Source organism: Vombatus ursinus, unplaced genomic scaffold (assembly GCF_900497805.2).
Source record: "Vombatus ursinus unplaced genomic scaffold, bare-nosed wombat genome assembly UNPS02014774.1, whole genome shotgun sequence".
NCBI classification, from domain to species: Eukaryota; Metazoa; Chordata; class Mammalia; order Diprotodontia; family Vombatidae; genus Vombatus; species Vombatus ursinus.
In genome coordinates this window covers 807,175-828,410 of record NW_020954552.1, presented here as the reverse complement: position 1 = coordinate 828,410, position 21,236 = coordinate 807,175, and the positions used below count along the sequence as shown (strand labels likewise).

At 39.6% G+C, this 21,236-nt stretch overlaps 1 protein-coding gene across 3 annotated transcripts in view; it reads right to left on the bottom strand.

The window, feature by feature from the left end:
- KIAA0825 (KIAA0825 ortholog) overlaps nt 1-21,236 on the bottom strand; it is a 523,337-nt gene that overhangs the window by 52,842 nt on the left and 449,259 nt on the right. The gene's annotated exons all lie outside the window — the stretch shown is intronic.

Here is a 21,236-nt window from a genome sequence, read left to right as displayed (position 1 = left end):
ACCTTTCATAAGGGTATTAGTAAGGGCTAGGAAGGCTTTGACTTGAGTCAATCAAGCAATAGCTCAGACCCATTGAAAGTAACTACTGTAATCAGATGAGAATACTTCTATTAAATCAATCACTCCTCCATGGCTAAAAAGCCTTGACCAGTTTGTAAGGAGTGAAAACCAGTGGATAAAGTGAAGTAATGCTACACAGGAGGTGTATTGGAATTGACTGAGGAGAGTTGGTAATGCTCTATGAAACTTTGATAAAATAGCAAGTCAGTTCATAACTTGGCATTCAAATACCTAATAGCTCTAAACTTTAAGGTGAAAGCATCCTTTAAAGAGAAAGAGATTCCAATCAGCCCTCTAAATGGGGAATGAGTAGAAGCTCTGTCTCCTCCCCTCCTTGATCAAAGGACAATCTTTGGAATTTTAGAGGTCAGAAGCTTTGGACTTCTCATGGAGGTCCTGGCAGCATCCCAGGAACAGCAGCGACTGGCAGCAGTGTGTGCCCTGAGAGCTAAGGGTGAACAAGACATAATGAAGAAAGGCTCCTCTACATGGAGCCCAGCAGAAAGCTACATCTTATGTAAGGGGAACATCTTGAGGATTCCAATAAAAGGACTTCCAGGAGCTTTGAATCACCCCTTTATGCAACATGTGTTCTCTAAGCGTGAGCTCACTTTCCCCTGGATTCTGTATGCACTTGAGGAAGAGTGTGTCACTGATTTTTGAGGGAAATATTTGTACTTACTGTGTCTACACCTCTAAGTGCTATACTATATCACCTTAGTAACAGCTAATTAAGTCTGGTTTGACCAATAATCACTGAAAGAAGCACTCCAATGGCTTATCAGCTATATTACTAGAAAACCATCCCCAGTCAGTCATGGCCTCTTAGAATGATCAGAAGAAATAGTCACATTCTGCCAGTGTGAGTGGGGGTTGGGAGAGTAGCTCCAGAGTATATGCTATACTCAGAATCCCAAATCATTACATATAATTGATGCTAGGACATTTACCCTGTATTCCATGAACTACCATTATCTCCACTAACACAGTATTTTTCAGATAATTTATTATGTCCTAATTAAAATGCCATAGAATTGATTCTATATGATAACCTATTTGGTTCAGAAACACAGGGCCTCCCAAATCAGTTCTTAAAGATGCAATGTTTTATCAAGCCCTCTCCTGGTCACTCAATCTGCAGGCAAGATTCAAGCAGTTAAGGAAATTGCAGGTTTGTATTTGCAAGTCGTTTTGTCTGGATATTCGATGTGAGCCTCTCGGTGGTTGAGGAAAAATTGAAGGTACAAATTTCTAAGATGAAAGGAACTAGTTCAGATAAGAGTCTATCCAAATTACAAACAGCAATTTCCTGAAACCTCTATATGTTCATATTTTGACCTAGATTAGAAAGTGAAGAGTTAGAATGCCGTAATCATCAACTATGAGAAAATCTTTGAAAAAAAAAATGATTTCTACACAGGCAGTTTGGAAATGAAAAATAAAAGCATATGCCCCCAATGCTGGTTACTTAATGTGTGCCACTCTCGATTAATCAGTAGAAATTACCACATGCCACTTACCTAACAGCTCAGGTTGGAACAGGAATCAAGGAGGAAAAGTATCTTTGTTAGAGCAGTCTTTTTCTTTTTAATTGCCTTACTTTCTCATACTTGTTTAAAGTGTTCTTTTTCATTTTGGGCAGCAAAATAAGAACATTGATAACTTAATACCTAATTCCAACCTTTTCAGAAATTTTTCAGATAATTTACTCAAAGTTCCTTTCTTCTTCTCCACCCCTGAGCCGTCACTCTGATCTCTGGCGCACATGCACACAATTACAAGGTTAGCACCTCTCTGGAACTCTCAGATCCTTGTTGTCTTCATCTGTAAAAGCAGGGCTTGAATTAAGTCAGCAATTTTCAAACTTTTTGGTCTCAGGATCCTTTTATACTTGTAAAAATTATTGAGGACCCCCCCCAAGAGATTTTGTTTATGTGGGCTATCCCTATTGATACTTACCACATTAGAAATGAAAACATTCTGGTATTATTACAAAAATGGTCTTGACCTCAAACCCCTGAGGGTCTCTGGATCACAATTTGAGAGCAGTGATTTAAAGGATCTTTAAGGTCCCTTCCAACTCAAAATCTAGATCAGAGTTTATGGGTAGCTTGGCTATACCTACGCAGTTTGGGAGTATTTAGTATTGCCTAACTGATTTACCAATGATTTAGTCTTCTATATAATAAAAACAACAATATTTCTATGAATAAATTTAGCTCTAATGTTAGGTTATTACCTAGGGAAAGAATATTGACGAATAAACAACACTGATGAATGAAGCCAAAGTCATTACGAAGATGACCTTCAACTTATGTAATGTCAGAGGAGATGACCCTGCCCTGATTGCTTCACAGGATTTATTGTTCTCAGGGAACACACACAAGGGCAAGGGAAGTCACAGTTTTCCCGTGGGAAGTTGAACTAATAAAAATGAGAAACATTTCAAGTAGTTAAGCAAGAAGAGTTGCAAAGAGTTAGATGTTTTTCAGTGCTCTCCCTACAGAAAGTCTAGTTCTCTTCCCCCAACAAGCCACCAATCTCCTCTCTTTGTGCTTCTTTTCACATTCAGCTGGAACCAGAAAATCTGAGTTTGAATACCTGCTCAATCCTTGGGTAAACTAACTTCTCTGAACCTTTGTTTTTCTACCTGTAAAATGGGGGTCCTTTTATCTGCCTTACCTACTTCATAGAACTGTTGCAAGAAGAAATGAGGGAAGGTAGACAAAGTACTTTGTAAACATTAAAGTATCCAAAAATTTGTGAGTGATTTGTCTTATGAAGGTCAAAGTGAATTTTAGAAATAAAACATTTAGTGAAAAGAGGCTAAGCACCAGACCCCACAAAAGCTGAACACAAAATTAAACACTTCTGCTAAAAATAACTCTTATAAAAATACAGTTTCAGGAAAGGTAAATTATAAAAGTATGCATTTACCCAATCATTTAAAATACCATAATTACATAGTCTGCTCATCAAAAGACTTTTAAGACTCATTAAAATCATAAAACAATTCTAATTAAATCCATATTTAAATGAAGTTTCTATAACTAACCTTCATGGTACTTTAAATCAAACAAAAAAGTTGTATAAAAGATCCAATTAATTGTAAGTTTTTGTAAGAATTAAAGCCTAATTACTCTATGATTAAGTTTCCCCAAAATGTAATCATCAATGGCTCTATTCAGAAAAATTGGCCTCCTGTACCACAGATGCCAGTGGAGTATTATAGCCCTGGCTTTGACACCGGCAAACCTATTCATCTCAAAACAGCCCAACTGTGGAAACTTTACCTCCCACCCCCATGTACTGAAGATCTGAATGGAGAGGCCAAACAAAGAAGCATATTTTAGATAGATCCATGTCTCCCTATCTATTGAGCTCTCCACCTGATTAAAAAGACTCATACACATCACCAAATTAAAAATTTTGTCATCAGAGCCGGTGCTGGGAACAATGGTCATTTCACAGATCCCAGCTGAGTGTGAAAAGATGCACAAAGAGAGGAGATTGGTGGCTTGTTGGGGGAAAGAGAACTAGACTTTCTGTAGGGAGAGCACTGAAAAACCTCTAACTCTTTGCAGTTCTTCTTTCTTAACTACTTGAAATGTTTCTCATTTTTATTAGCTCCAATTCCCACGGGAAAGGGGGGGAAAGCTTTGTGACTTCACTTGCCCCTGTGTGTGTTCTCTGAGAACAATAAATCTTGTGAAGTGATCAGGGTAAGATCATCTTCCTATGTATGACATTACGTAAGGTGAAGGTCACCTTCATCATGACCTTGGCTTCAATCATCAATCAGATGATGGAAAAACAAACATATTTTTCATTGTAGCTTCTTTAAAGAATAAAAACAAGTCATTTGCTACCATCATACATTATAGCATAAATATAACAACATGATTTATCATACCTATGAAAATCTCATTTATTCTTTTACTACAAAGGAAAGAATCAAAAGGCATAGTAGAAAAGAGTACTTGGCTTAGAGTCAGAAGACGCAAGATCAAGGCTGCCTTGGCCTGTGAGGGCCCTGATGGGTCTGACAGTCCTCTCCCCAGCCTCAAATCTTATCAGAGTTAGCCAAAGAGGGACATATCTCAGCTAACCTTCATTTACTAAATGTCTCCCCTGGCCTCAGAAGTAATCAACTGTGAGTAGAAGAGTATAACTATTAGTACTGTCATAACTTCCAGCTAGCATAAGAGGACTAATGTTGTCAGTGACAATGACTCATTTGGGATAAGAGGAGCAACTGCACCCCACTCCAACCTGAGTCTCCTTAGACCATGCAGCACCACATGCTAGAAGGGGGCTTTTCTGCAGCAGCTTACCTGGTTTCAGCTCTCAAGCTTTGACAACCTGCCTGTACCTACTGTCTCTAAAAGACTTCAGCCACCTTCAGCAGACCGATGTAACTGCTGACCATGGACAGCTCTGAATCAGTGGGGCTTCATCCCCCTTTCCCAAAAGCTCCTTGCAAGTGTCCAGACCTGATGGAGTTTCACTTGATTGGTAATCACATCTAGAACCATCCCCAACCCTGGAATGAACTGTGAGCAGGTACTAGGGGTCGGGAGGAGGGCTATGTTCCACACAGACTGGTCTCTAGTGTCTTAGGGTCACTAGAATGGCCACAACTGGATGTAAAAGACAGTCCTGATATATAAACCTTTGATGGTATATCTAGAAAGAACTCAAGATGTTGCTGGTTCACAGGTGATAAGTTTTCTTGTAGGTGACTTTCATGTTAATAAGACTTTCACCCTTTACCATTTGCTAAACGGGTGACCTTGAACAAATCAATTTCTCTAGGCTTTCATTTTCTCCTTTGTTAAAATGAGGTTAATAATACCTACCACACTACCTACCTTATAGCACTGTTGTGAGGATCAAATAATAATATATGTGAAAATGTTTTGTAACCATGTTGTTGTTCAGTCTTTTCAGTTGTGTCTGACTCTGCATGACCCCATTTTGGGTTTTCTTGGCAAAGATACTAGAATGGTTTGCCATTTCCTTCTACAGCTCATTTTACAGATGAGGAAACTGAGGCAAACAGGGTGAAATGACTTGCCCAGGGTCACACTGCTAGTAAGTGTCTGAGGCCATATTGGAACTGAGGAAGATAAGTCTTCCTTACTCCAGGTCCAGCACTCTATTCACTGAGCCACCTAGCTGCCCTTGTGACCATAAAAGCTATCTAATGTGTTATTATTATTAATAGCAATAATAGGAACATATTATTATTAGTATCATTAGAAACTCTTTTGAGGTAACTACTGTTTAATAGAGATACCTTTGTATTTGTGAAGGTTTTTGTTGAATGTATAGCATCTTGTGGCAGAAACATTTGATAGCTAGAATACAGAGATTAATTCTCCCTCCACCTAATGAGGCTTTTTTTCCGAACGAGCTAAACTTTGAGTCTTGGTTAACTGTATGACTGCTTACAGTTGCTGCATTATTAAAGTCCAACTTTCGGAAAATAATGTTCAAAATTACTAAGCCTGACTTATAATTTAGCTCAAAATCATAGTCCTTGGGCCCCCACTGATGTGTTTACATTTACTAGTCAGCTAGTGAACACAATTCAAAGCAAAGGCATTATATGAAGCAGTATAGTAAGAAAAGGAGCAGAGATAATCTTCATGACCTGGAGGTTGAATTATATCAACTCTTCCCAGAAGGTATGTACCAACCACTTCCCTAAGGCTCCACTGACCATACCTGTAATTTTCAGGGAAACATTAAAACAATATTTAAAATTATTGGATAGAGTACAATTCTGCATAAATAGTTCTACTTTCTAAAAAAGGAAAACTAAGTTCAAGTCAAAGTCAATTAAAAGAAGAATAAAAGAGAAATTCACCCAAACTTGTCAGGGGTGATAGAAACGGAGCACGCCATTGTCTTGCAGTTGGCTCAAGTGGTGATGATAATATACTCTGAGGCCAATTGAATGCCCACCCCTCCCCCCATCCCTGTCCAGTGGTGATTGGGGTCAGAGCCCAAGCTTCCTCTGTAGTTATGGAGACTCTTTTGATCAGGTACTGAGTGTGGTTGCCGCCTTTTTGGCAACCCACCATAGCCAGATCCTGGGCCTCTCATATCATATCATCATCATCATCATCAATCATCATCATCATTGTTAGCATTTATAATATTACTTTAGAGTTGACAAAGTGCTTTACATATGTTATCTCCTTTGATCCTCACAACCCTGGGAGATGTTGTTATTATCATCATTTTTAAGGTGAAGAAACTGAGGCTTAGAGATATCAAGTGACTTGCCTAGGTTACACAGCTTATAAATGTCTGAGGAATGATCTGAACTCAGATCTTCTTGACTCCAAGTCAAGTGCTCTATCCATTGTGCCATTTAGCTGCTAGCAGCCTCACAGGCAGGGTGCTGAGCAGCTGAGGCCCTGCTAAAGGCCCTTCTAATGCATGCAGCTCAAGGGTGGGGCCACAACCCCAGCTTTTTTTTCTATCTCTGGTTCCAGTACCTACCATGTCCCTAGGTAGAGTTTTAAAGACCTGGGGTACCACTACCATGTTTTCTCCTTCTCCTTTGGGAGGTATCATGTGCAGAGGAAAGATCTTGAATTGGGGATCTGGGTTCAAATCAAAGTTTTGACATTTATCACATGTTGGTACCTTGGCCAGGTTATTTAATCTTTCTGTATCTCAATTGTTTTTTCACCTATAAAATGGGGAGGTTGGACAGAATGACCTTTAAGGTCCTTTCACAGCAATAATAGGAACATACTATTATTAGTATCATTAGAAACTCTTTTGAGATAACTACTGTTTAGTAGAGATACCTTTGTATCTGTGAAGGTTTTTGCTGAATGTATAGCATCTTGTGGCTGAAACATTTGATAGCTAGAATACAGAGATTAATTCTCCCTCCACCTAATGAGGCTTTTTTTCTGAACTTCTGAAAAGAGCTAAACTTTGAGTCTTGGTTAACTGTATGACTGCTTACAGTTGCTGCATTATTAAAGTCCAACTTTCTGAAAATAATGTCTAAAATTACTAAGCTTGACTTATAATTTAGTTCAAAATCATAGTCCTTGGGACCCCACTGAATGTAGCACAATATTTATGTTACTTTGTACATACTTTTTATTATATGTTTAAGATTTTGGGTTACATAGTTATATTTATTATTATGGTTATATTTATAATTACATGCTTATTATTATAGTTTTCTTATCCAATATTTACTTTTTTAAGAAAATAAAAACCCATCCTTGGGTTTTAAGCATAAACTTTATCTCCTATAGTTGTTCTTTCTCTTTCTCTAACTTTCTAGCCACCCTACTTATATATCTGCCCTTCCTTTGTCATATTCCCCTACAAGCTAGCTATCTTTTCTCTACATTCTCTAAGCAGATTCCAGCCGGCTAAGGGGTTTGGCATTAGAAGCTTATCACTGTGTCCTTGGGTAGAGCATCAATGCGCTACTCCGTCTTTTCATTTGATCACAGCCACTGCTAAAACCAGAAGTGGATTGGGCCCTTCTGTGGACCTATAAGGCCTATAGGCAGTAGTAGACAGGATCAGTCTCTATGGGCTGGGCTTTAAATTGAATGTCAAAGCTCCTATTCTGCACATTAAGTTGGATTTGGAAGCTGGGGAACTGTTTTTGGGTCAAACAATAAGCAGGGGCCAAAAAATAAGTGAAGTCCTCTTTGATTCTTCAATTTCTGTTGCACCTTTGCCAATGCTCTAGCTTCCCTCATCCTATGACTGCCCATGTCCGCCTACTCTGTATGTGCGTCAGAACAGTGCAAAAGAGCGTTCTATAAGTGCTTACTATGTGTCAGGCAAAAGAAAGGCCAAAACAGCTTGCATTTCCAGGCTCCTTCATTTTTCTCCACTGGCAAACTACCATCAGTTGTTGCTTCTGGGACATTACTGCTATGAAGGTCTAGTCCTGGAAAAGTGACCTTGAATCTCTGGAAAGGTCAACTTCAAGGAAGAAGGGTGCTGTCATTTAAGCCAATGAACAAATGCACACAAAAGCATTTATTGAGGCCTACTAAGTGCATGGTATTCTGCTATCTGCTATGGGGTTGGAGTGGGGGAAGGGAAAACTTACAAAAGAAGTAGAAGATACGACATAGTCTGTACCCACAAGACACTTTCAACCTTACTGATGAGAAAAAAAACATCCAGAAGGTATCATGGAACCTGGTGCAGGAAAGAATCTTAGAGGTTCAATCACCTCATTTTATAGATAATGAAACTGAGGTCTAGAGAGGTCAAGTGATTTGTTCAGTGACTCAAAGGTAGCACAATAAATAGAGAAGAAGATAATCTATGATGAAATGCTAATTGTGACAAAAGATTGCAATAGGAATTAGACTATGGAGAGATCATTGTGACCTGGAGCCATTAGAGGAAGTTCACTGAAAGAGGTAGGACTTTAATTGGTCCTTGAATGATGGGAAGGATATGGAAGAGTAGAGAGAAGGAAGGGCACACAGCATAAACAAAGGAAGAAATGAGGATGCTTTTTAGGAGGGGACAATGAGGACATCAACCTAACAGAAGGAGAAGGTGCTGGGGAGGTAAGGTGGAAGCAGCTTATGGAGGGCATTTAATTGGGCCAGGAACTACCACAGCAGGAGCTTTCTGAAGCAGTATTCTGGACCGAGTCAAATCCAGGCCAGTCCAATGATTCAGGCTTAGGGCTGGAATGCAAAGACACTTTTCTGGACCATAAAATATAATAAAAAATGACTTTACATTCATTCCCAGTTTAGCTGTTTCTCTGGTCATCTCACTAGTCATACTCACATGGGGGTTATCCCACGCTGGGGCCTGCCCTCCTAACTGGTGAGTCCCTGGGCCCATCACCCTATCTTGTGGAGCCCCAGACAGTTTTTGCTTCATTCCCAGCTCAACTCACTCTCCAGACTGACTGACCTCCTCACAAGCTTTGCCTACCTCCCTCTGCCTCTCTCTAGCTCCCTTTCCCAATTCTACATAAGGTTTTATTATAATATAATAATTATAATATAATATAAATTATATAATATATAATATTATAATATGTTATAATATCATATCATATAATATCATATAATATTGTTAAAATATAAGCTCCAAGAGAGTAGGGACTATTTTGTTCTCTTGCATTTGTAACCCCAACACTTGGCACAGTGTCTGATGTAAAGTAAGTAGCTAATAAATAAAAAGAATCTATAATAAGCACTTAATAAATAAATAATCTATCTATCCATCCATCCAACCATCTACTAATAATAAAGGATTAAAACTTCCCAGGGTTAAAAAAGATAGGGGTTCATACAAGGCTACTCCCCTCTGCCTCTGCATTCACCACTGACACTGGTCACTTTAGATTGGAAAGGAGTTCCTACATGGCCATTAGAAATCTGCTAAAATCCCTAACAACAATGCCACACTGGTTCCCCTTACACTGAACCTTTTATGCCTCTGGTGGTAAGGAAGCCAAAATCATGATAACCTTCAAAATGGTCTTGCCATCCTTTAAAGGGAAGCCAGTATAGTTTACATAAAGTAAGTGCAATTCTACCACAGGCATCCATTGACATAGGTATTGTCTCCCTGGGTCCAACAGACTTGCCTCTACCCCTGCCAGGGCATGATTTCTGTCTCCTTTTGCTCAAGAATGTGGATTGTCAATGAAGTTGTTCTATTTATTCTATCAAAGTGGTTTTAAAAAAGTCTGAATTCTTAATCAGTGGGGAACCCTATTCCTCTGATAAATAAGTCTATGGCACTTACAAGATATGGCAGTGCCTGGTATGGATGCACAACAAAATACTAAGTGGCCCTTTGTACCTGAAGGTGATACTTCAAGCAACATTATAGCTTTCAGATGCATCTGTGGATGGAATGACCTATGTGTGACCAACCTCTCATTTCATTCTGTTATTCGACCTTAAGATAAAAGCCTCTGGCAGCAGAGTCTTTTGCTGTTGCTGACTCTGCTGGCCAGCCTCATTGACAATCAACATGATAATTTCTTTCTGAGCTAGGCTTCTTTGATTATGGAATAATGGCATATGTGACCTAATCTTTATGAGCTCAATTTCAAGTGTGATCACTGAAAGGGCATGTAATGTTTTTGTTAACTCTGGAGTTTCTTGTTGAAGTCACTGATTTTGATTTAAGAATTCCTACCATCCTACTTCATATATTTACTGTCTTAGCTGAATATTAGCCTGGGCAGCACTGTGTTCTAGTGTTTGGAGGGTTCAGGTGGCCTAGAAAATCATCTTCTAAGTTCGTAGGTTCTGGGTTCAGATTCCACCTCTGACACATACTTGCCATTTCAGTGCTCTGGGCAACTTTCGGACACCACAAATTGCAGAGAAAGTGACAACCGGCATTGGTAAAGGGAGTTACCTCATCTGGGAGTTCTCTGTACCAGTGAAATCAGTTCTAGTCCTTATCTGTATGAATTCTCATCTAGGAGCAAGAACATTCTCCTACCCGAACACGCAAGAAAGTTCCTAATTACTAACAAAATTACTGCAACTCAGAGAAACAAAATGTTACATGCCATTTCAGTGATCCACACTTGAAATTGAGTTCATAAATGCTTCAGTTTACAGAAACAGGCAGACCTTCCTGAACCCTCCTAGTGATTAATTAGAAAGCCTGTCTTACAGATTTTTCTCTCAGGTGTAGTAACCTTGTAGCCCTCGCCATTAAGAACTAATAAATAAATGCTTGGCTAAGCACAAACAGGTTGATAGGCAGTGAAAAAGAGTGATGAGCCTAGTTTTTATGCAATGTGCTCACCCTGTCATTTTACCTTGGAGGACAAAAAAATGCAAAACTCAAACTTGCAAATGCTAACTGCACTGAGCATTTTTTTTTTAAAGTGCTAAGAGTCCTCAATGTGGGTGTTTAAACAAGGCAAGAATCTAAAAGGTTCTTAATGAGCAAAATGTGGCCAACTGTTGATGAAACAATAGTTAGCTGGCAGAATAGGCTCTTACCAAATAAAAGTTCAGACAATCAATCAAATATTTATAATATTGCAATTAAACAAAAGACACCTAGCACTAGCATGTCCAGAGGGTGGAGAGGGAATGCTAAACATTTATTCTTTTAAGAAATAAGGTGCTTTTCAACTACTACCAGTAAACACAAAGTAAATAGTTACCTTCAAGGAAGACGAGGCTATCCATTTAGCAGATGCTACACAGTATAAAAATATAACGAACATTTGCTGATTCGCACACATATTGTCGATTACCCATCATATTAAATATAGCACCTCATCTCCTGACTGTATGTATTATGGTAATAAACCTGGATAACTGCTGATTCCTTCCATCATCCTCTCTTTTTAGATAAACTTTGAGAAATAATATGACAAGCTAGAAGCTTCTGCATTCTTGAAATGATATCATAATCTTAGCATTCTCAGCTTCTATCCTGAAAATTTCTTAAAGTTAACCACATTAAAGTTTATTACTATATTGTGAAAAAAAATCCTGTTAATTCAGTCAATAATTCAATCAAACTAGTTGTTTATAGACAAAACATGTGGATAATTGAGTAAATTTCTGACTGAGTTGACTGAATATAGACACAGCTTAAAGAATCTTTAGGTTGGTGACACATGATTAATAGATTACTGTCTTACAAAATCCAGGATATAGCCTATGAGTCAAAATAAATTGTTGACAGATATCATAGTGCCAAGGTATGATATGTAAATATCTCCAATTTGCATTTTCCTGAGCTCCTACCAAGTGGCAGTTGCAGAAGAGAAGGCTTCTCACCAGGAGGTGATCTTTAAGAAACTCAAATGGCCATTTGATTGCCAGGAGACAAAGCACATTCCTAAAGAACAATGAATAGCCTATATATTCCATTTTTCCACTAAGAGTTCAGGTCCACATCAAAACTGTGCCCCAAAATGTAGTAGACCAGAAATCACTTCTAGGTACAGCGTGACTCCCGTACCTCGAATAAGGAGAAGTCTCTCTCTCTCTCTCAATCAGGGTTAAGTGAGTTACCTGGCCACTAAGTGTCTGTGGCCACATTTGAACTTAGGTCTTCCCTACTCCAGGATGGGTGCTCTATCCAAGGCGCCACCTAGCGGTCGCAGAAAGCTAATTCTCTACGGGTTAGAGAGAAGACCTTGTATAAACTATACAGTATTTGGCATTATTCTCAATAAAATGCTGTGTTTCACTGTCAGAGATAAAATTTTATTTTAATAAATGCAAGAAAATAGGGACTTCCAAGGTGAAACGATAAGCTCTTCATGGGCAGGGAAAAAATCTTTGACTTCCTTTGTAATTTCAAAGGTTGTAACACTGCCATAAGCAGGAAAGTTGGCATATTTTCCCCTTCTGCAGGAAATTCAGTCCTAGCCCTCCTCAGTCCCATCCTTCTTTGTTCTCCCTTTCCACTATTCCCCAGGCACCTGTCTCTATTATTTAATGAATTCTCTTTTACATCTGATCACTCTTTTCGATGCCTTGGTCCCCATGGACATTTTTGGAACGTCCCTCTCCTCCTTTAAAGTTCATTCCACCCAGTTCAGATTCTTGTTGCTGTCACCTATGGACCTCCAGGTCACCGTTGCCTCCTCCCTAATTAAGTTCAATAATCTTGGTTCACAGCTTACTCTCCCCCACACCCACCTCCCAATGCAACTTCTGCTCCTTTTGAACACTCCTGAATTTCTCAGCCTCCACAATTTCTATGACCCTACTCCAGTTTACCTAAGTTACCACAGGAGCAGACATATCTTAGACACTGACCCTCTCCTCTCTTGCCCTCATCACTCAAAGCAATTTGCCCCAAGGACCAGAATCTCATCTTACTTTGATTGTTCTCACAGTTTTTATAGAATTCAATCCATCACTCCGTCCCTCTTCCCCCTCCCCCCACTCTGGTTTTATCAAATTGCTTCTGAATGTCACTGAATCAAACAGTACTGTGCATCCAGTCACCAAATGGAAATTGGTTTTATAATTTGTAGAGGAAACTTGGTGTCAAAGACAGTACTAGGCTTGGAGTCAGGAAATCTGAGTTCAAATGCTGCCTTCTGACTCTTATTAGCTGCATAACTCTGGACAATCTCTGAATGCCTCCAGTAATTCTCTAGGACTTATTTACTAAGTCACAGATGGCTTGGAATCTGCACAGGTTTGGGGAGCTCCCACACTCGTGTGATCACATGTCCTTCATGTAAAACATTAAGCATTTCATATTTTACTATGACTACCAGGGAAAGAGCACAGGATGTGAAACCACAAATCCCAGCTCTAATACTTAGGAATGGCATGTCATTGATCACCTAACCTTCCTGGGCCCCAGGTCCCTAATATACCATATGATGATAGATTTGATTTTTAAGGTCTCATTAGGTTATATAAATCCTATGATAGTGGGGACAAGATCAACCAGGAAGCAGAAGTATTCCAAGTAGCTTTGAATTATTTTATTTGGTGTTCACTTTATCATCCTTGATAACATTTCACATTCTCTTACCTCTATAGCAGGATCCTGGATTACTCTTCATAAGCTCCCTTGGTATTGCTTCAGATCTCAACTCTCTAGAGCAAGTATTTGTACGGAAATCCACTAAAGATACTCATCATCATGAAAAACCAGTATCTAGACAGCTTCATGAATTCCTTATTCATTTGAGAATCTGATTCAAAATTATTTTGGTGGGTCTCTGCAATCTGCATCATGAACCCTTCCATTCTCTTCTCTTTTTCTATTCTTGCTGCTTATTTGCTGTACTCCTTGAGGTTATCTGTAATAGGAGTTCTTAGAATTTGGAGGGAAAAATGACATTCTTATTTCTCCATAATCCTACATATTTTGCTTGATTCATTCCAAAGCATTGTTCTGAGCGGGGGTCCACAGGTTTTATTAGACTACCAGAGGAATCCATGATACACAAAAGGTGAAGAACTTTTCATAACATCTTGCCATTAGGCAGAACAATTTGGGGACTATTCCTCTCACTCCAACAGATTCCCTAAAAGATAAAAAATGACTGAAAATGGAATTAATAAAAATGAATTGGAAATTTAAAAATAAAAGAGAATTAAAGGGAACTAATTTTTTCTTCCTTCTGAAACAGATTTTATAGCATTTCTCCTCCAGTGAGAGAATGAATTTTTCCCCCTGCATTGTCACAGCATTCCCCTAAAGTGAAGTGTGCATTTCAAGGATGGTATCTTTTCTTGTTATTTATTTTGAAATGATTGCATTTGTTGTTATGCTGGGGGTTATTGTGTTTCTCCTACTCACCAATTCAGGAATTGACTCAGCAATGTTCTTTCCCCCTAATTATGGTTGAGTTCTATCTAAGGGTGTTCCCCAGGTACTCGTGGCCAAGGAGCTTCATATAAGTAAAAATGCAATATCTCACTCAGATCTATTATAATAATCAACTGAGTGGAAGGAAAGTCCACCGAGATTACTAAACTGCCACAGAAACATTTACCAAGTAGATGGTCCCTGAAAAGCACTAGGCAAGTCAGTACTGAGACAAGCCTAGGAGTCAGAAAAAGGGGAGAGATCTCCCGGCTTGTCCAGAGGTAAGCTTTTCCTCTTTCTCAACTCCTCCAATCAGCCCTGCCTGTCTCTGGTCTACCTGAGTTATCTTTGGTATTGAAGCTCAGTGGTAGGTGTTTTGTAAGATCACGTAACTGCAATGTTCGTAACTAAAGACACTGCAGTAGATAAAGGGCTAGTCTCACAACTAGAATTGCTTTGAAAAAACAAACAAACCCCAAACCAAAAACTGTAATCAGAATATTCCTGAATACCCTGAAGAAACATTGCAATCCACAGGTATCATTCTCCTCTTTCTTATCTATAGGGGCAATGAGCCATTAGTGAGGTAAATATTATTGAAGAAGTTTCTTCTTTGATACTTCGATGGCTCCATGAGCTCATCCATGTAGGTACTTCCTTCTACAGTACAGATCACAACTCATCCTTGTCCTTTTCCCTTCTGGAATTCTTCTGCATGTCCTCCTACAAATCCTACCGGTGTGAATCTGCCACTGTGCAGTTTAGTAGGGAAACTCAAAATTCTGATTACCTTTTTATACTTTTCTTGACATTGTGGGCATACCAGTGGGGCATATGGGCTATCCTTTGTGTGCTTGGAGGAGTAATACCTGCCAGATATAGGGGTATGCTGGAGTCAGCTGGTATTGTCTTGGCAGGGCCAATTGTTAAATTTTCAGTGTGAGAAATTACACCTGGGAAATTGGCAAACACTACAAATCAAGGCTTGATTTAGTGTTTTGTTGATTGTCTCGACTTAAGAAAGTGATGGTGAAAATATTAATAATGCAGATTAAATTTAAAAGTGTGTCCTACATATACCACCCTTCTCCCCCTCACCCCCAACCTCCAAGTTATTAAACATTTACCAGTAAACACCTGACGCTAGGTTGGTTTTCCTTATAAGGTACTGAGACTGTCCTCAGTTGGATTAAGACTGGCTGTAGATGTCATTTCTGGTAGCCTAAATGCAAAAAGTCAGTCCATGGGATTGACTCAAGAACTTCTCCCTCAGGTTTCTCATTTCATTCCAATTTTGAACCCAAAGCACTGGATGAGCCTGAGTCAGGTCTGACCTACAGCATCTGACATGGCCACCAGTATCGCCTTAGAGTGGCTTTTGTGGACAGGTCAAAAGGGTAACACAGAAGAAAGTGAGCCTCTGGTGACCCTCCATCTGTGGAAGTGCATCAGGGGGTGCTGGCTGCATATTGGGAAATATCCCTTTCCCTTGCTTTGGGAGAATCAAAAAGTAAATTGGGTGTGGGCATTCAGCAACTAGAGATAGATGTGAATGGGTTCTGTATGTATAAGAACCATGCCCTGGAGATGAAAAATGTTACAAAAAGTTGTGTATTTAATTTGCATCATCTTAAAATTTGGGGTCAATAGTGAATTCCAGGCCTGGTGCTGGGCCCTCCTTCCAGGTTGGAATTTGGGAGAGGACATAGGGAAGTGTGCCCTGTGAACTGTGTTGAGACCCTTTGGTTCGGCACTTGAGAGGATAATGCTTAATCCTCCTAATAGTCCAGGGGCCTTTCCAGAATCAGAAACGTGGACATACATGCCAAATGAAGCTCCAAGGAAAGGGAAGGGATGAGGTGTGTGTATGTGTGGAGCTGCACCAGCTTCAAAAATTTAAAAGGAGAGACAGCGTCTTCCCTCGCTGTAACTATAAACTGCAACTTGCTTATCCTCTGGGGCAGTGAGGGGCCCCTGTTGAGTAGGCCCTGACACAGGCCCTAGAATGGGAGGACAGAAGAAGCACCAATACCAAGTTCAGGTGGGTCCCGGGAAGCAGGGCCTAGCCTTCAGAGGCAGAATGCAGTTTTATGAGATACAAAGCTACAGTATACATCTTAAGACCAATAATCTTTTAAATAATTAAAACTGCAATTTAAATGAATGTCATAATGGAAAACTGGTGGCCACATGCCAAACTATAGTATGTTTCAATGTCACAGTTTTTGTGATTTTTACCATGGAGATCTGAACTATTTGCATACAGAAGTAGTTTGTAGAATTTACTTCAAGATAATTTATTTTTAAAGATGAAAATATTTTCTATTTCTTTGCTATCTGAAGGGCTCAAAACATTAGCAGACATCATTTCAAGGTAAATAGTATCAGTCAACTCTAGAAAACTTAAAGTAAATAGATATCCTATGATCATACAGAAAAAAAAACAGAGCTCATGTCCCTTTAGTTACAAGGCTGAAAAGACAACTAAACATGAATTTAAATCTAGCATTGTTTACAGATGATGTGTCTGTACCTACATAACAAGCACTCAAGAAACATTTATTAAATGAATCAACAAATACATATTTGAACTAGTTTTTGTCGTCAAATATTACTCTATCCCCACTCAGTTGGTCTTTGCAAATCTGTTTATGTGAACTTGGGATATGATTTCTTATATTTCTTACAATGGGAAAATAGGTAAAGCTCTTATAAGAAAGTCCTGTCATTAAAGCATTTACACACACACACACACACACACCCCTCAACTGAAATATTCTGTTCAAGGTATTCTAAAAATCTTTCCTTTATCAAAACATAGTATTCAAAAAATAAGTTGTGCATGACTATAATATTCTGCCTACTTGGAACAGTGTGTATTCTGAAACAGCATGAGATGTCAAATTCTAAGCACATCAGTGGGCCTGAGTAAAAAGAAATTTAAATAAGAGATGAACTATGCTGCTCAGTAGTAAGAAGCACATATATTTAATTTGACCTGTCAGTGGCAAGTTGAATGGGGTGTGCCTATGCTTACATAAATCTTCATGCTGCTTTTACTAATTAACATCTGTAGAAATCTTAGGAAAATTTTCAGCAGGGGTGATGCTTTACTCTGCCAGTTTATAATTCATTTTCCTTCTAAGCATTTTACTCTGCCCAGACTTTTGCGGTCATAATTGCATCCTTGAATTTTTGACAACATCACTGCATTTTTAATCCTTTTGGTGTTTCTTAATTTTGAACTCTGCATTTTGACAGCTCAACCCTGTTGATTAATGCCTTGTAGGAACCCCTATATGGCCTGCCTGGTAGCGATCTCATTTTGTGCCGGAATGCCTGGGCTGCTATGTTGAACTGATTCACCACCCAGGTGGCTACATTTGGACTAAATGAGCTGTGAAGGGTTTCATCTCTGCCCATCACAGTCTTCCTTCCCGGAGCCCCATAGTATGCAGCCACTGCTCTGACATGATTTGTCACAACCCATCAATAGAAAATAAATTATTGCCATTCTCACTTGTCAATGGGCTTGTCTTCACTTCAGCTGGCCTAATGATTGGAAGCTCAAAGGGAACATTTCCAGTCTTTGTGGAGCATGATTATGACTGAGCACGCTATTCCCCTATGCATCTTGGCCAGTAAAAACATGCAGGGAAAGCAAATTAATTGGATGTTTTGCGCCGATGATTAGAACATTACACGTGAAGACTAGAGAAGCTTCTATTCAGCAGACAAGATTAGTTCAGTTCTGACTTCTATTTGCTTACTGTGACATTAGCAGTAACTGCTTCATTCAAGGTTACAACATTTATTGTGGCAGAAGAAACCAGTCAGAATGTAATGATGCTTTATACCTTTAAGCTGATAAGAATGATCCTGGTAAAAATCAAAAATCTTTCAGGGAAGGAAGCAAACAAGAAGATGTAAAAGAAAACTCATCAAATGACTTTAGATTCATCCTTATGTCTGGCACTTTTGAAAATCATATTCCTTAGAAACCTATCCGAGAGATAGATTTGCAGGATGCAGAGGTGGTAATTGTGTTAGTTCAGTAGACAAAGAATAAAAAACCCCGAAAGAGCAACAAGAAATAGTAGGTGACACCTTTCACGGAACTAACTAAAAATGAGTCTGCTTTCAAAAAGCCTCATTCTTTTCTTTTGGCCATAGAAAGAAAGAGGTAAAGCAAAAGATACATTGGCAGGGCATCAATTCAGACCTCATAATTAAATTCAGAGATACTGTAGATCAAAGGGGAAAGGTATAAAAAAAATCAGGTTCACGGTATGGATTTGAGTTTCTCTGTTAATAGCTTTGTCTGGATCACAATGACAAGAGGTTTTTACCTATCAGAATAAAAAAAAAAACCAAACCAAACCAGAGAATTAGTGCACAGGATAAAGGTTCAATGCCTTAATTTAATTATTTTAGCCAGGATAGTGTTATAAGTATCAAAAACTAAATAACTAAGGCCTCTTCCAGAGTAAAAAGGAATTAAATTGTTTTGAGTTCCCATGGCTGCCATTTGCTATAAGTCGGGATGACAAACTAGCACCATGTCTGATAGAAGACCTGAGGTTTCTTTTTCATGGTCCCCATGGAGGTGGAGGGAGTGAAGAGGAAGGATTTTCTCCTCTTGGAGGCTGAGTGCCAGGGTCCCACACTTGCTCTCTATGAGAGAACTGAAAGTGTAAAGATACACTTTCTTGAGCAGAAATTCCTGGTGCTAACTTAACTCAAGGTGGAGGGGCAAGCCTTTTCCCACTCCTAATTGTTGTCTTGGCCTGAAATATCTCCATTTTTCAGGGAACCCTGTTTCTCCTCTTATGAGGCAGTAGCATCTGGGTCCAGTGTCCGTCGAGGTTCTACAGCTTGATGGCATGTGCCTATCTCTTCTGTATCAGCTTTTTTCAAAGCTCATGCTTCCTGTCTGAGGGATGCTTCAACCTCTAAGCTCATTTGTTCTTACCCAGTGGCTTCCAGGTCAGTCTCTTTTCTGAAAGAGTTAAGCACTTGACTCCCAATCTTTCTGTTAATCCAAGTTCTAATCTCATTCCTAATGGTCTCAATATAAATCAAACAGCCCCCCAGTCCATCAGCCTCCTCAGCTCTGATGGTCTGTACCTTTGATCTCCCCTCGGTCACAAGCAGGGATGGTCACATCCTTGATCTTATCATCTCCCATAACTGCTCAGCCTCTATGATCCAGAATTCTGAAATTCCTCTCTCAGACTGTAACCTCTTATTCTTCTATCTCTGCCTTACCACTCTCAACCCTTGTCTTCATTCTCATTGTGATCTCTAATCACTTCATCCCTCTCTGTTTTCCTAGCCCATCAGCCCTGCCCTTAACTTCCCTCTCCTCTCTTTCTAATCTCCACTTCACAGATAACCAGCTCCGCTTGATGTGGACATGGGTGTACCTCTATCATCCATCTTTGTTGCTTCTCTTTGTGGTCAGCTGAATGCTGTGTTAGAAAGTCAAATAAACGTGCTGATTGGGTCCTCACATCCTTCTCCTGTTCTCTGATTGGCTCCCTGTGGCACTGCCTACATCTCTTATTCCAAACCTTTACTCTCCTCAAACTGCCCACACAACCAGCCCATCTCCTCCCCACCCAGAAGAGGACTTTGCCTCACACTTTGCTTGGGGAGTAGGAAGGAGGGTGGAGGGGGCCATCCCTACTAGGCTCTCTTCTTCTATCCAGTCCTCCACCAAGATACTTGCCAGCTCATGCCACTGCTACACTACTAATACTAGAAAGCATTTTCCACTTCTTGCTCATGGTGCAATAATCAAACCAATGCCACTATTGCTCCTGAAAAGGCATGATAGTCCAATGGCTCCCCTAATAATCCCTAAGACTGCCTAGAATTCAGGGGTGGTGAACCTGCAGCCTCAAGGCCACATGTGTCCTTCTTGGTCCTTGGGTATGGCCTTTCGACTGAATCCAAGTTTTACAGAACAAATCCTTTTATTAAGGGGATCTGTTTTGTGAAGTTTGGATTAAGTCAAAGGGCTGCACTTGAGGACCTAGAGGGCCACCGGTTCCCCACCCCTGGCCCTAGATTAAAACCCCCTTCCTTGGACAGCAATTTGCACAATGTATTGTATCACCCTGTTAGAATGTAAGTTCCTTGAGGACAGGAACTTTACTTTTTTTTTTTTTTTGGTATTTGCATCCCTGGCACCTAGAAGAGTGGCTGGAACATAGTAGGCACTTAATAAATACTTAACAAATCTCAATATCACTCTCCATTCTCTCCTCCTTTGCTCCAACTTCAAAGGAAGAGGCGATCTCCCTACTTTTGCCTTTGATCCCATTCCCTCTTGTATCCTCCAGAAATCTGTCCTGGTCAAACAATTATTCCCACCTCCCAACTCCCCTCTTTCTTTAAACACTGACTACTTCTCTGCTGCCTTCAAACATGATTAGATCTCCCCAATCAATTAATCAGTAAGCATTTATTAAAGACATATTATGTACCAGCACTATGGAAGGTTACTTTAGATCTAAAGAATGATATAAATCCTACCTTCAAAGAGCCTGCATTCTCATTGGAGAGACAAGTACATACATAAATATATTTAGAATACAAAAAGAATAAGCATAAATAAATACAATGCAGCTAAAATGGAAGGTAGTTAGAGAGGGAGGACATTAGAAGTTGGGGGCATTAGGAAAAGCTTCATATAAAATCTGGTACTTGAGCCACATCTTGGGGAAGGGAGGGAGAGAGAGAGAGAGACAGACAGACAGACAGAGAGAAAAGAGAGGGAGAGAGAGAGAGAGAGAGAGAGAGAGAGAGAGAGAGAGAGAGAGAGAGAGAGAGAGAAAGAGAGAGAGAGAGAGAGAGAGAGAGAGAGA